Genomic DNA, 15,239 nt, shown 5'->3' with positions numbered 1-15,239 from the left:
ATATTTTTAAATAAATGTACAGTTCATGCTTATCAATATGACCCATAATTAATACTTTCCTAAAAGGAGAGTCAAAAACTCTACTGGGCCTACTTACAGAAAACTGTCTTTGCCAAACCATAGCATTTAAACTTAGGTTGCAATTAATGGCCTAATTTGTAGCACTGCAAGTTCTTGCCCAGTAATCTTATTTAGAGACAAGTTTCTGAAGATGGATGACATCAGGAGCTGTTCTGACTGTGTCAAAACAATACTGCAAAGTCTTCAGAAATTTTAGTTTTATGATGATGAGATCATCACTGCAGATATTGGTATCAAATAAAAGGGTCTGATCCCATAAAGACAATTGCAAACACAATAATGTGGAGATGATGAAGACCAGATCTTGCAATGAATAAATGATCACGAGAAGTAATCAAACAATTTGCAGATGTCATCATTCCCTGTTGAGAAGCATTTTGGAAATAGAAATTGCCAGATTTCAAAGTCTGAGTTTACTTTTAGTAAATTGCTTCCTTATTCAAGCAGTTGGAGATGATGGGGTTTTTTGGTTTTAAGTTTGGGTTTTTTTTCTCCAAACAATCAGTGATGCAGCATCTACTACTGAGTTGGCAAACATTACCAAATACTAGAATTTGTAATGGCAGTTTTTGCAGTTTCCATCCCAGACTACATCAGAAATGAACACTGACTTAGAATCCTACTTAAGTGATTTATTTTGCATCTCAGGATAAATGTTTTTCAGGTTAGCTCATAAACTAGCTCTAAACATTGTCTTGCTCTTCTAACTGTGCAGTGTAAATGTTTAATACTTGTATGATAAAGGGGCAGCATAAGGATAAATGAAATAGCAAATCAGATTTGGTTAAGCCATCTGTTCTTTTTAGCATCTGATTACAAGTCAACATTGCATCAGTTGGCCATGGCTGAGTAAACCTTGGCCTATCACAGAGAGCAGAGCATTACCTATATCTCTGAATAGATTCAGAAGGAAAATTAATTTTTGTGTAATCAAGGAAGTAACAAAATCCAAAAGGAGAATGTGTAGTTTCCATTTGTTTCCTTCAGGACTGTATTTTGTGTTATACTCAATGTAACTGAATCTAAAAACAATGTCAGCAATTGCAATTTTGTTGTAGTTGTTTTCTTTTTAGATGATTAAAAATACAGCCTTCTATGATGTTGTCACTCACAAAGATTATTCCCTGTAAATAAATGGCTACATTCCAGCTGAAATTCATCTTTGTAGTAATTTCTTATTTCAGTTTTTGGAATAGAATTAATCTGGTAGTCCTCTTTGAAAAGCATATGAAGGCTAACCACAGACTGATAAAAGGAAAAAATACACATCAATGTTAGCATTTCAGAAGCATCCTTTATCCTACAAAGCCTTTCATCCCATTTGTTATCAAACTGAGTCCAAAAGTCTGAGGATAAATGTCTGTTTTTCTAGGAGTTTCAGTAGATAGAGGTTTCCTGAATCCAATAGTTTGTTGATCTACATTTTAAAAAAGTCCACCATCTTTGAGTCACAAAATATTGTCAGTTCTTACAATCTCTGATTGACAAATTTATCTTCTTAATATTGTTTGATATTTATTATGTTCCAAAAGATCAGCAATGTGCAAATCTTAACACTGCTTATGCATGTAATGTAGCAAAGTCCTAGCATGTGCCCCAGACCAGGCACATGTGTTTGATGTACAGGCACCCTCTTATTTGTTAAGGTAATATATTCTACCCTTAGTTTTGAAGAATAATACTATTGAATATATTCCGAAGACCTTTGAGAGTACTTTGAAGAGGCCAGGATCAGCAGAATTTGCTATCCAGCCTATGATCCAAGCTTTCTTGATACTTTCTCTTTATTTATATATTATTAATATTGCATCTTGTAATTCATCAAAGGCTTTTTCAACTTTAAGGCCCTGGGACATGCTCATATCCTACTGTTTTGGTAGATATGTGTAGGTATCTTCCTTTTAAATTTTTTTTTTTCACATTTGCAGATGCTACTTAGTAGGTAAACAGGTACTGGATAAGAAGAGAAAAGAATGGAAGTGATGAGATCAAGGGTATGGAGCAAAAAAAGAGGGAGCTCTCATGACTTTGGGATGTGTTTGTACCTCTATTATTGACTCATCAGGTGAGAAACAGCAAAACTTGTAACTTGTTCTTTGCAGAGTCAGTGAGTTCTTACTAATGTATCTCCTGTGAAATAAGTATCATATTTTTTCTATTGACCTCTATGAATCAGGATTAAGACTGTAGTATTGCAGCTTCATTGCATGATCCATGAACAGCTTGCTTAGGATTTAGAAAGTATTTTATTACTCTAGATAGAAGTTGAATATATAATATGCATTCAAATTCATATTTGTTTGAAAAAAGGTGTGAAATATACTAAAATACAAGCATTGAGTAAAGGTACTTGCAGTGCCAGAATTCCCAGAAACCAAGCACTGAGAATCTGTTTAGTGCTAAACAGAGAAAAGATGTTTAATGGAGCAATGAGAGGGACTGACCTCACACCCGTTGGTTATGGACATCTTCTGCTTAATTAGCTGGTCCTTGGGCTGAGCTTTCTGTCTTGTAGAAGACTGTGGCCACTTCTCATACTCGAGCCTATGCCATGATCTCTGTGAGGTTGGCAGGGTCATGGCAGGACTCAGTGGCAGCTCAAAGACACACAAAAGCATAAGGCCCTTCCCGTTTCAAATTTAAGGCACTGCGATCAACATGTGGTGTGAAGTGAGATCATAACTACAGAGAACAGTTCCTGCTCTAGAAAAGTACACAGGTAACGAGGTGCTCAGTGCTCTTACTAATAGAAGCCAGTTTCAACTCCCATCTTTGTGCAGGTTCTATCTGATGGGTCTAGGAGTTTCTCTTTTGGGGTGGATCAGCACATCATTTACACCTATAAGTATCTCCAACAATGCCAGAACCAGATGCTTATGAGGTGGTGCTAGAATTATTCTGTAACAAGACTCAGGAGTGTCTGCCCACTGCTGAGGCCTCTCCAGGGTGTGTAATTCAGATGATAGCATGTTGTCTTCCTCAGTATTCCCCTAATTCCCATCCTGGGCTCTGCAGGAGCTGAAGGTAAATCAGACTGTCAGTGTGCACTCATCCACCTCCATTTTTAATAGAAGGATTAGACAGACAGATGGATCTCCATTTCATCCCACTAAATATGATCCAGATAGTGATGCTCTATTGGTGTTAGCAGAGCACAGCAGGACCACCACGAGTGGGAGTAAAGGCACATGATATTTAATGGGAGAGTCCAGGATGCATTAAAAAAACATCAACAAGAAAGGTTCAAGGAAGAGATTGGCTGAAAAGTTTGATTCCGCCCTTAGGCCTAACTGAAATTTCTTTTTACAGATTTCTGTCTAATTTACTGTTCTATTTTGCATTTTGTATGTGATGGCCTTCATGGGTTATGTAAATCATGAACATTTTTCTCCTGCATAGCTTGTTTTTCATCTGCAGGCTTGATAAATCTCAAGCCTAGTGCTTGGATAGTTACTCTGGATCATTTTGAAATCCAGTGCCCTTCGCTGAGAGGCAGGTTGTTATACCTGGGCAAAGGTCAGGGAGTTCTACCATGTCAGAAAAACAAGACTATTTAGAAATTAATAAAGTGTTCTGTTCACATCTATTGAAAAAATCCAAATGCACAGGCTACAGATGAAAGTAGAACTCTACTAATCAACTAAAACTTTGGCTAATTCTCTGGCTTCCTTCCCAACAAAACATACATGAACAGATCAATAAAATTAGTTCCTTTCTTACTTTCTAGAGGAGTTTGGAGTTAGACTTCATATAACATACTGCAAAAAAAAAGAAAAAAAAAGCCCACACCAAAAGAAGCATGTAAAAAATACCAAACAAAAAAGCTCAAATAGATTCTGCACATCAATTTGTTCATGTAAAAGTATATTCCTTCTCAAACAGACCAACAGTTATTAATTGATTAGAAGCATTCATAAAACTCTTCTCAAAGCAATTAATTGGACTAATAATCTATACTTGGACAGCCTTATTAAAACATGCTAATTGCAAAAACTAATGAAAGCTCACTCATTACAAGAGTATGGGGTAGCAGATTAAGAGGAAAGAATTAATCTTGGCCCCGTTCCTCTGTGAACATGAAAGTAAACAAAACTCAAACTGAACAGAGAACCTGTCTGACTTAAGCAAGTGTATTAGTTATTTGTGAGACCTCATGGGGAAAAAAATCAACAACAAATCAAATGCATGGTACTGAGAGGTGTGGAACCAAATCTGACTGAGGTATGGATTTTTTTCTAGGTTTCTTTTATTCACAGAAGGAGTTCAACTACAAAAAATAAAAGTGGACTTTTCAAAAAATTAATGATTTGGTAGTTTTTAGTAAACAGTAGGTTTCATGGAACAAAGGAAAACACAGAGTGCAAACAATTTAATCTTGTCACCATAGTCAAATTTCATTTACGTGAATTTATCTGAAAATAAATTCAGTTGGACAAATGTCTGTTAAACTTGTATGAAAAGGGCCACAATGAAGCAAAAGAGAAGCAAGCTGCAGAGCATGAACAACACCATTCTTGGGAAATACTTTTGCCTGCACACATGGAAGTGTTAGGCATCACAGATAAGATAGCTGCTTTAAATTCAGTATCCAGATTCTTCTGTATTACACCCAGGCAACTCCAGATGTTTAAATTATTTCCTTTTTTTTTGCTTGGTAAAGCACAATTTAGAAAAAATATTCTTTATACCAGCTTGATTGGAAACATTTTGTAAAACTCAGTTGTAATACACAAACACTGGGACTGAGCAGGTCCACTTTTAGACACAGGTTTTTTGCTACTAATTTATCTCTGCTTCTTAGTTATATTTTGGTGCACTTCTCAGCTTCCAACCCTGAAATCAGATCTACTAGGAAGGGGTGAAGGAGGAGTAAAGAGAGAGACCATGCTTTGATCCACTGCCTTCTGAAACATCATAGCTACCTGAAATCCTCATATTTTCTGTGAATTATTTAAAACATTTTCTCAAAAAAAAAAAAAAATAGTATTTTGATGTGGAAATGTTTCTGTAGTATTGCTTCATAGAAAAAGGTAGAAAAGGCATGCCAAGGCCCAGTGCTGTATTCTGCAGCCAGTATGGCACACTCGTGATGTTCTGTGACTAAGGAAGCTAGCCATGGAACAGCTCAGCTGCTGGTTCTGTGCAAATGTCATCAGGAAATCTGGTCCAAGAGCCTGGTCAGATAAAATAATAATTAAAATATGGAATATAGAATCTTTAGATATAGATATAAAAATACTATTTTCTCCCCATAAAACTCCATAATACTCCTACCTTACCTTGAGAATTTTCATAGTGAAAGGGGATGTTCTTTCCCTGTTGTGGTTAGCTGATTTTTGCTGCTGTGCAGCTTCTAGAAGGGTTGGGGAATTTTTCCTCTTGGTTTGCTGCCAAAGATTTTCCTACCTAAGCAAAGCTGCCTCTTGGTTTGTTCAGTATGTTGCTCACATTGGACTTTGTTTTCTCACTGGAAGGCTTAGAACAGAATATGTGAAGTTTGGGATTTTGCTTGGTTTTGATTCATACAGTTTTTAATTAAATATTTTGCTACATTAATGTATTTTCTGAATTAGGTAAATTGCTGAAACTTCTCTGATGTTTGAAGAAACTGGTAATTGTTATTCAATCATGAAAATGAGAAGAGGTCATGGTGTTCAGTACCTCTCTCTCACTGAGTAACAAGCTTCTGGAACTTGAACTAAGAGATTTTGTCGTGAAATAAAAGTGACTACTTTGGCTTACTGGAAATAATTCTGGATTAAGTTAAGGATTTACGCAGAATGAAAGATGAGAGAATGCTCTCTTCATCAACTTTCTCCTTCATTATGCTCTAAGATGTGACCCTAACATTCACAATAGTTAGTTTTGTGGTCTTTCTAACTGTCACATTTCACTAAATTCTGGTGGCTTGAGTGGTGAGTGGGTGGAAGGTGGATCACTTTGTTCAAGGCAGATTTGTCACATTTTGCTTGGGAATTGCTTGGAAGAAAAACCCATCCATTTTTAACCTTTTTGTGTCACTTCTCCTTTAAAGCTCATTCTTGTATCTTCGTAGCCACAAAAGAAAGGAAGCATCTGCTTGTTCATTCTCCTCACACTCCTACTAGGTAAGCAAATCCTGCTTTAGTCATCGATGTAGTCACTTTGCTGTAGTTGCACAGGAATGTGTAGTAGAGTCTTCCACTTCAATGGCAGTTTTACTGCTGCTTTTCCTTTGGGACCAAAGGAAATAATGGGAACACAGATTGGAAGTCAGAGGTATTCCAGACCTACTAGTAAACAGCAGCATAATGAAAACTGAAGATCTTGAATGATAATAAAATGAGTTGGTAAAAACTCAGCTGATGGAGCTCTCATGTGGAACATATTGTGTCTATAATGTTACAGGTCATTTCCTTTGCCTTTCTCTATAAACATGTTTTTCAAATTGGTTTCAAATTGGTTTCAATTGGTTTCAATTGGTCCAGCTGCTTCAAGCCCAGTATATTGAAAGCATATTCATACGACAGATAACCAGCAGCTGTTGTTGGAAAATTGACAAATGAAGGGTCGATGTTGCTTGGGAGAATGAACTTGTGCCTCTAGGCAAAACATCTTCCTCAATATTTTGCTCATCTATGAGATTTTCATTGCAAAGGCTGGGCCAGTGACACTAAGAGACCTCTTTCTTTCCAGATACAGCTCTAGGAAATGTAGCAAAGAAAGAAGAAACAAAGATCCTGGTGGACTCTTTGGTCAAGGCACTGAATGACAGAGAAAAGCTGTTCTTAATCTCTCTGGAATTGTTCTCTCTGTTAAAGAAGATACTGTCATTTGTTAATCCTGGTTCTGATTTATTCCTACCCATAGAAGTATTTTGTATTGAAGATCTGGCAACAGTGTATGGGGCAATAACACATACCTCTGTGTTCCAGAGGCAATCTAATCCATTTAGCCATGTCCTATCTCCTATCTCTTTGATACAGACTTTTTTTCCAAGATTTTTTTTCTCCTTCAAATACAGTTTAGTTGAAATGCAGGAAAGCTACACTTTTCATGACTAAAAGAAATATAATTTTCTTTTGCTTTGATTCTTGTCTAAAACATTGCATGTTTGTCCTGAGAAGGAGAGAAAAATGCCACAATCCATTTAACTGGCAACGTAACTTGCATATTTTTGTATTTAAATCTATCAAGATACATGCTGCTTTATGTTTATTGCCATTTTGATCCTACAAGTTCCACAAAAACATTGCTTGTAGTTGTCAAAGACCGTACATCCTCCTTAGTAAGAGATGTGCTTTGATCTACTCCACTGCTTCAAAGTTTCAAATGCACTCAGAGCTTTTCATGGAATTTTGAAAAACAATTATTGAGAAGAGTAATTATGAAGGTAGTAATTTTCTCACTGATGTTATTTTCTATAATTGAGAGTTAGGCAGTAAGAGCATTGTGTTTCTCTCTATTTTTTTTCCTGCAGCACAATCCAGAAGGAATTTTGATTTCTACTATTCTTCTTTTTAAATTCACTCTGCCCTGAGGAACTGCAGTCAGGCAGAAGGCTGAGACTGCAAGAATTGAAGCTTATATATGGAAGCAAATATGAACTACCTGACAAGCACAAAGTATTAAAAAAAACCCACAAAAACCTGCATTTCAAATAGGCTTACACCACAAGTTCTTAAGCTTGTGGCTAAGGCCACATGGTTACAGAAGGATTGCCCTGTGTAGTTTGTGTCTGTCCACTCAGAAATTGTGCTGACCTTCATTCCCTTCATAATTTTTTAGCATTACAGAAATGGTAGTTTTCCAATTACTTACATGGATAAAGTGTTTAAATGTATGTTATAGTTCTTTTAATGCAAGGAAACTCTCTGCTTCCTAGAGACCCCTCTTGAGAAGTGCTGACTGAGGCCACACTCCAATAACAGCCACAAGGATACAAATATGTGGAGCTCTTTGCAGATCATTACAGGAAGCTGTGTAATGTTACAAGTTGATTTTGTTTTTAAGCTGCATTGATGTTATTTCAGGCACTTATTAATTTTTTCCATTTGTAAAAAATTGTATATTCATAAAATAGCTGTTTAAGGATTATGATCTTTTAAGAAAAATGTAATAATTTTGTTATGAAGCAGCCCAGTGCTGACAAAAAAGATTTTTTTTTTTGTTTAAAAATAAAAATTGAAGTTCTCTAAATCACAGAAGTGAAACCTTGATAACTTTTACTCTTTTTTTTGTCTTAGCTCTCATGAAGTCTTGTTCCAACAGCATTCAGAAGTAAACTCTCTTGGACTGTTGTTTTTAACTCTTGTATGGATCCTGAATGAAGTAATTTCTCACTTGTTTGACAGCTAGACCAATTTTTTAAGGCTGGAGGAGAGAAGGGAGTTATATCTTACATGTAGAGTCAAATAACTCATAGATTTTATAATCTAAACCAATGTTTCATTGTAAGGTTTGAAGAATTTTTGTACTTTTTTCAGGTCTCTAGTATCAAGGTTTCCAAAGGGAAAATGATGAACCTCGTAAAACACGTGTTCACAATAAAAATGGTTCATCACAAATATAAGTCACTCATGCCTTTTTCAGCATGTAAAAATAACAGCATAAAGTAGAGGCTCTTCTGCCATCTTTGAACTGTACATCCTGCTATCAGTGTTTGGAAGCTGTTTGGTCAGAGAGACTGCAAGTTCTGAAAGAGTCAAAAGTAGTTAAAGAGCATTGATCTTAAATGGTTTCCTGTGAAACAACACCTGTGGTGGAGGAATATCATCCTAAGGGACAAGAAGACGAAAAACATTATGCTGAAATTGTGCTGAAGCTCTGCCAAGGCCTTTTCTAATCCTTCCAAGCTTATCACAGGCTGTATTTGTGTGCTATAAATCAGTGTTGTCAGTATCATGAACTGCAACCTTAGCACAAGGCCAGTGCTGTTTGTATTGAATGGCAGGGGATTTGCCTGCTGGTTTGAACTGCAGCAAGAACTGAGGAAGCTGATGTCTAACAACTGAATTATTCCATCAGCTCATCCTCTGCCTCAGAAGTGTTTCTACACCCATAGAAACTTCTGACCAATTAGTTAGTCCATGGCTTTGTTCCAAAGCTGGATAATCTGTGTCATTCCTCATAGGGATCCAAACTATCTGTTCTTAAAATTTTCCAGTGGTAAGGTGCCAAAATTTCTCCTTATCTGTGTTGCAAAAAGAAGTGGTTATATTTGGAAAAGGCTGTTTGGATGGATTAAACAGGTTGAACTTTGCAATGTGGAACCTGGAACCCAAGTCTGGTTTCTTGTCTAATGAGCCAAGAAGAAAATGGTGAAGGACTGTAGCTGCAAGTTCAGGCTGCCAATACCCCATTTGACATTCCTCCTCTAAGGGGTTTTATCACTAGGCCAAACCTGTGTGCATTGCACATTACTTCCCTACCTGTTTTTTGCTGCTTGTCACTTGGACTGCCTAGGTTGGGAAAAACCCTTAAATCACCTTAAATATCCAACAAAACTCAAACTTGTCCCCAGGTAAGACTGAGTCTTAGAAAGCAGCTAGATGCTAAAACAAGACTGACATTATTTTGACGATCCTAAGCAGTCATTATGGATTCCGAAGTGGGATTTATGGAGGATGCAATGCTAGTCTTGGGTAAGCTTGAGTGGAAATCTTTTATATCCTGGTCTCTGCTACAGCTCCCTCTCAGCCCCAGAGACCACTGTCAGAGTAACCTCAAACCTCTCAGTGCTCTTCTTTTGGGCTTGGTGAGCAGCACCTGGGAGGGACACAGCATGGGATGGCCAAGCAGGGCCATGGAGATAGAGCTGGGCTGGGACGGGACAGGACCAGGGCTCAGTGTCCATCAGCATCACTTGGGCTGGCACACACAGCCCAGGCTGGGCTGCAATGGGCTGCCTGGGCCAGGGCAGGGTGGGGAACCCCCAGGTGCTGCTCGTCAGGCTCTTTAAAGCACAAAAGTGTCCTCAAAGCCTGGGGTGGGTCTTGGAGGAGTGTTGCAGAAAATGTGTGGGCCTTGCTGTGGGCCCTGCTAGGAGCTGGGTGGGAAGGGCAGCACCCAGGAACCCTCTCTTGAGTGACAGCACACCCCTGTTTGGGCTGGGGTCTCTGTGAGCCCTGTGCTGGATGGAGAACAAAGTCTTTGTGCTGTGAAAGTGAGAGATGGGTGAAAATGCTTCCCCTTCAGCGGAGCCAAGGCCACAGCCTCACCAGCCACGGACGCCTCACAGGGAGAGGACAGCGCTGTTCTCTGGGGTAAGCTGGTGGTTGGGTGGGCTTTGACATGACAGAATCACAATGGGTTCCCTGTACTTGTGGCAGCTGATAAATGAAGTGAGCAGTCATACTTTGTGTTCTGCTGGTCAGTGTCCTGGTGAAAGGCAACCATGAGCTCTGTGAGCTGCATGCCAGCAGGGAAGTTATGCTGTGGTTGGGTCATGGTGCATCTGTAAGAATTTATATAGCACTAGTTGTGCTTTTTGGGCCAGGAAAGCACAGATGTGGCCAAATCCTGATTTCAATTGCATGTGCACAGCTCCCAAGGCAGCAAGGCTGCATCCTGGCTCAGCACTTGGTCTAATGAGGGCTTGCATGATTGCAAATAATGTGCATGGCACACTGGAGAGTGAGCAAACAACTGTTCCCTGTGTTGCTGTGCTCTGCTCTGCAGCATCTGTTTTGCTTCATCATTTTTTAAAAGACAACCACAAATATTTTTCACTAGGGAGTTGATAAATAACAGTGCTTACATTTAAAAAAAGATTTAGTGGGGATAAATTTTCTGGTGTATAAAATCCTTATGTTTTGATTTGAGTATTAATTCACAGATTGTCTCTTATTATGTTGTTCCTAGCTCAGTAAATTCTATGGGGTTTCGCCCTCAGGAAATCACATGGGGTGATGTCTTAGCATGATTTATTTTTATTTATATATCTAAGTTTGCACAGAATTGTCTTTCACAGCAGCATTTTTACATGAAGATTTGTATTCCTTGGAAAATTTGGCAAACTGGGGAGTATTTAATAATTTGTCAATGAAACTTTAAATGAAATTTGTTGCAACTTTGTGGATACACATGATGAGTGTGATGTAGTAAACTAAGTATCTATTTTAAAGGGATGTGGTCAAAAGATTGTGTTACATTTTTTTCATTCTTAAACAGCTTTCTGAGAGGAAATGTGTTCTAGCAAATGGCAGACTACATGTATGAACAGAAGTGGGGCTAGCCTAAAGTCTAGTTTTAGCATTTCTCTAATGCTTTGTTGTCTTCATAACATTTAATTTTAAGATTAGACATAATGTTGAGGTCAACAACAAAGCAGGGGGAACAGTGTACATGTGTGAAATGGAAGAGAGAAGTCTGGGCTCTCTGCTATGGAAGGGGTCTCTCCCTGTCTGCTCTGTGCTCTCACTTGGAAAAGCAGAACAGGAAAACCCTGTTACTTCTAGAAGCTGATGGCATAAGCATTGGAAGGTGTTCACTTATTTTGGAGAGAGGAAGTGGTCTGTAATAATTATGTGTTTGATAGAAGCATCTGCTTGCTTTGTTGGGATGGGGACTGCTGTATTTTTACCTTTCTTTATGGTTTCAAGCTGATGGTGAACTCTGCAGTGGCGTTTGGAGTGAGCTGTGTGTGTCTAAAGTTTTGAGCATTTTTTTGAAGTTACAGAGTTAGCATTGGACCTTTCCAAGTTTATTGAAATAATGTGATTAAGTCAAAGACAAAATTAAAGTAACATTAGAGAATACCAAGACAGGGAACCTTGTTTGGGAAGCAAAACAAAATAGAAAGGGCTATACCTAAATAAAGAGAAGATTATGTGAAATGAAGAAAAACAGACCCTGAGATCTGTGCTTTTTCTAAATGAGAAAACAATTGTAATAAATGCACCCCCTACATGCACAGCTCCTGCCCCCAAACCAAACAAACTTGTAAAAATCAACAGAGCACACAGACACACATTCCCCTCCTACCATTTCACTGACAATTTCTCAATAATGCTGTTCTGCATTAAGCCCTTAAGGCAGTATTGCAATTTAGTTGCTGCAGGGCTATTTCTGATTTTTGAATAGGTGACCGGGAAAGAATGTGATTACGGGTCTGAATGTGGTCTCTGCTATGAAGAATTGTAGAAGTTCTCTGTTCTATCCAAGTCTTGTTGTATGAACTTGAAAATTAAAAACATTTTACATTTCATGACGGGGTAGAAGTAATTTTTAGCTACAAAGAGAAAGGTTTGTCATGATACAAATATTGTGGAAGTGCCTGGATGACTCTGTGTAGACTTTATTGAGATACTGATTTTTCTTTTTGTAACATACATCTCGCTGACAATCATTCTGACTGAATTTATTAAAATTGTTTAACAGTAACTTATCTCCAATAATTCCTTCACTATATTTGAGTGTATATTTTCTATTGTTATACAGCATGATCTAAGTATGAGGTACTGAAGTGCATATTGTTACCTTAAAAACTGCTTGGGTGACAAGAGTGAATTACAATTATTTATTAGTCTCCTATTTGACAGTGGGAGTTTCAGCAAAATGCTGGCACTGGATGGTTAGCTGGTGCTAATCTGTGTATTCAGTTTTGGATAGTCTAAAGAAGATTTGATGTTTTGTTTCCTGAAATAAACAAAAGCAGCTTCGGAACTGTCAGAAAACAACAGTGGTTCTTAAGGGCTAATTACTGATCTTTGTCATGGGGTTGTAGTTGTTTCATGAATTCTGCTTCAATCAGGGAAAAATACTCTTAAGTGCCAATAAAAGTTTTGATGTTGCTATGGTTTCCTCCTGCTTTCCTCCTCTCCATTTATGACTTTATTTCACTGTGTCTGTTATTAAGTGACACTTTACGTGGTTTTAATGCAAATTACTTTAAACTTTCTGGCTAGGAAGCTGCCTCACAGCATAAGGAAATAGTGTTTAACTTTTTAGTGTTTTCTAGATCGGCTTGGCTGTGTTTAAAGCAACCTTTACAAGCAGATGGATCAAATGCTTGGCTCCATCATTTTGCCTTGATCTGTTTTGTATTCAGCCACTCAGATGATGGCACAATGTATGTTATATTTTCATATCTGTCCCAGAGGAGATAAAATGATTTTCAGATGCTATTTTTTCTCTCCATTTCTAAAGTGAACAGCAGCATGTGATATGTTTTAGAATTTAATGTTGTCTCTCCATTGAAGCCTGTAACTAAATTCCAGCTGACGCCAGTGTGAACAGGATTTAGTCAGTGTTTTGTGCTTATTTGACAAATTTCTTTTCCACATCACAGTGCCACTCTGCATATTCTTAAAGTTCTTCAATATTGTGCACTACAGGTAATTGCCTAGTTTTCTCTTTTTTCCATAATCTTAAAAATGCAAAGTCTCATTTACCAGACCAGCAATTATAATCTTGTCCATAGAGCAATAACATTTTAGATGGGAATAAAACAGATTTTGGCACTGCCCAACGGAAATCTTAAAAGGGCTATTTAGACTGCAGATAGGAACAGCTGTGACAGGTTTATGGCCAATGTTTACAGACCTGCTTTGACTTCTCTAAATCAATGTCAATGCTTGCTATTACAAGGTGCAAATTGAAGGTTGAAATGTAGAATATCAAGGGGTTTAAAGTATACTTAAATACATGGTTGCAACTTCAATTCCTATAGTTCCTGAAGATTTACATCTTTAGAAGAGCCTGAAGTAATGCTGAGCTTTCAGACAATGCCTGCCTTTTAGAGAGGCTCTTAGTTTGAAATCATCATTTTCAATACAATGAAATTAATAGTGGGTAATGCAGCTCTAGGAACCACAGCTGCATTGACCTGTCTTCCAATATTTATCATTCAGTGTATATTTTAATTTTTACTCTCTGTTTAAAAGAATATTTTATGTCCTGTTACTGAGAGGCCCTCTGAAGGAGAAAGAAACACTGGAATGACTGCCAGCAAAATCCTGTCAAATGCACAGTCAGCAGTTAAAATTTAAAATACTGTCTAAATTGTGATTCAAAGCTTGTGCAAAAGAATGTTTGTTTGTTTTCAAATTTGTTAGAGACCTCCTGAGAGTTGCTCTGTGCTTTGGGAAATCAAACATTTCCCAAATTAAAAACATATAGGGAAAGTCTTAGATTCCTTTGTTTTCTGTGAAAACACACATTGAAAAACAATGTGGGATTAACACAATGTGTGTTGGAGCAAATTGTTAGTATTGCCCATGTGTTTTTCTCCACTGTTATAGTGAACTTAACCCCCAGAGAGTATTTCATGCATAGCTGTTGGGAGAAAAACACAGTGGAAAGCCCAAAATTTAAGTGTAGACATGATGAATTAAATGCAAAGCTTTGCCAAATACAAACAAGCCCCAGTGTTCGTTCTAGTCTGTACTTCCAGCATGCTGGAGTGCAGCAGTGGCATGTGTATGGTATGTGCTGGCTGGCAGTCAGTTATCAGTTAATGCTATCAGTAAGTGAAATACTGTAGGCATTGCAGGTATTGCATAGTAGGTGAACTTCAGGGATATCTCTATCCACGGTAATTTTTGTTCAGGCTGTCATTGCCTCCATGGCTGTATGGGGCCAAGGGAGTAAATTTTATTTTGCAATAAATGAAACTGGATTCCATTGCTGTGCTCTGAGCACACCGATATTCTGTGCAGGTTTGAATGCCAGGGGTGATGATCTCCTTGTAGCTGGAGGTTCTGGAGCTTTGCAGTGTGGATCAGCTTCTCCTGTGACATAACCAGATCATCAATCAAATGATAAGTCAGGAGTGATAAAGGCATGTTCTGTTGTGGAATAACCTTGTCAAAATAATTGAACTAACTTGGCAGAAAATTTAGCCTTTAAACAGCTCCAAGATAAGCAGTGAAGTGTAAGGAAAATTTTATCTTGCATGATGCAATTGACTTTTGGGCTGGAGTTGAGATCAAAATTGGAATATGCCTTTAGATTTTTTTTTCTTTATGTACTGTGTACTTTTCTAGTGTCTTGACAGTACTGTGATTCACTTCCACATTTAAATCAAATGCATATTTCTGGGTCACTGTACTGAATGTTGACACTTTGGTACTGATCTGTCAAGATCTTAAAACATATTTGATGTGCACATTTGTGGTGAATGCCTCATGAAAATAATTGTAGGAGTGTATCCCTTGGTAGAACATGATCTAGGCTTG

General features: G+C 37.8%; 1 long non-coding RNA gene across 1 annotated transcript; it reads left to right on the top strand.

The window, feature by feature from the left end:
* The first annotated feature begins 1,885 nt into the window (after positions 1 to 1,885).
* LOC138114688 (uncharacterized) lies at positions 1,886 to 8,141 on the top strand. The gene is made up of 3 exons (XR_011152716.1): positions 1,886 to 2,146; positions 6,116 to 6,188; positions 6,757 to 8,141. It is a non-coding gene; the product is annotated as an uncharacterized lncRNA (long non-coding RNA).
* Positions 8,142 to 15,239: the final 7,098 nt, after the last annotated feature.

This window comes from Aphelocoma coerulescens, chromosome 9, assembly GCF_041296385.1.
Source record: "Aphelocoma coerulescens isolate FSJ_1873_10779 chromosome 9, UR_Acoe_1.0, whole genome shotgun sequence".
In the NCBI taxonomy this organism is placed as follows: domain Eukaryota; kingdom Metazoa; phylum Chordata; class Aves; order Passeriformes; family Corvidae; genus Aphelocoma; species Aphelocoma coerulescens.
This window is presented reverse-complemented; position numbering and strand designations above follow the sequence as displayed.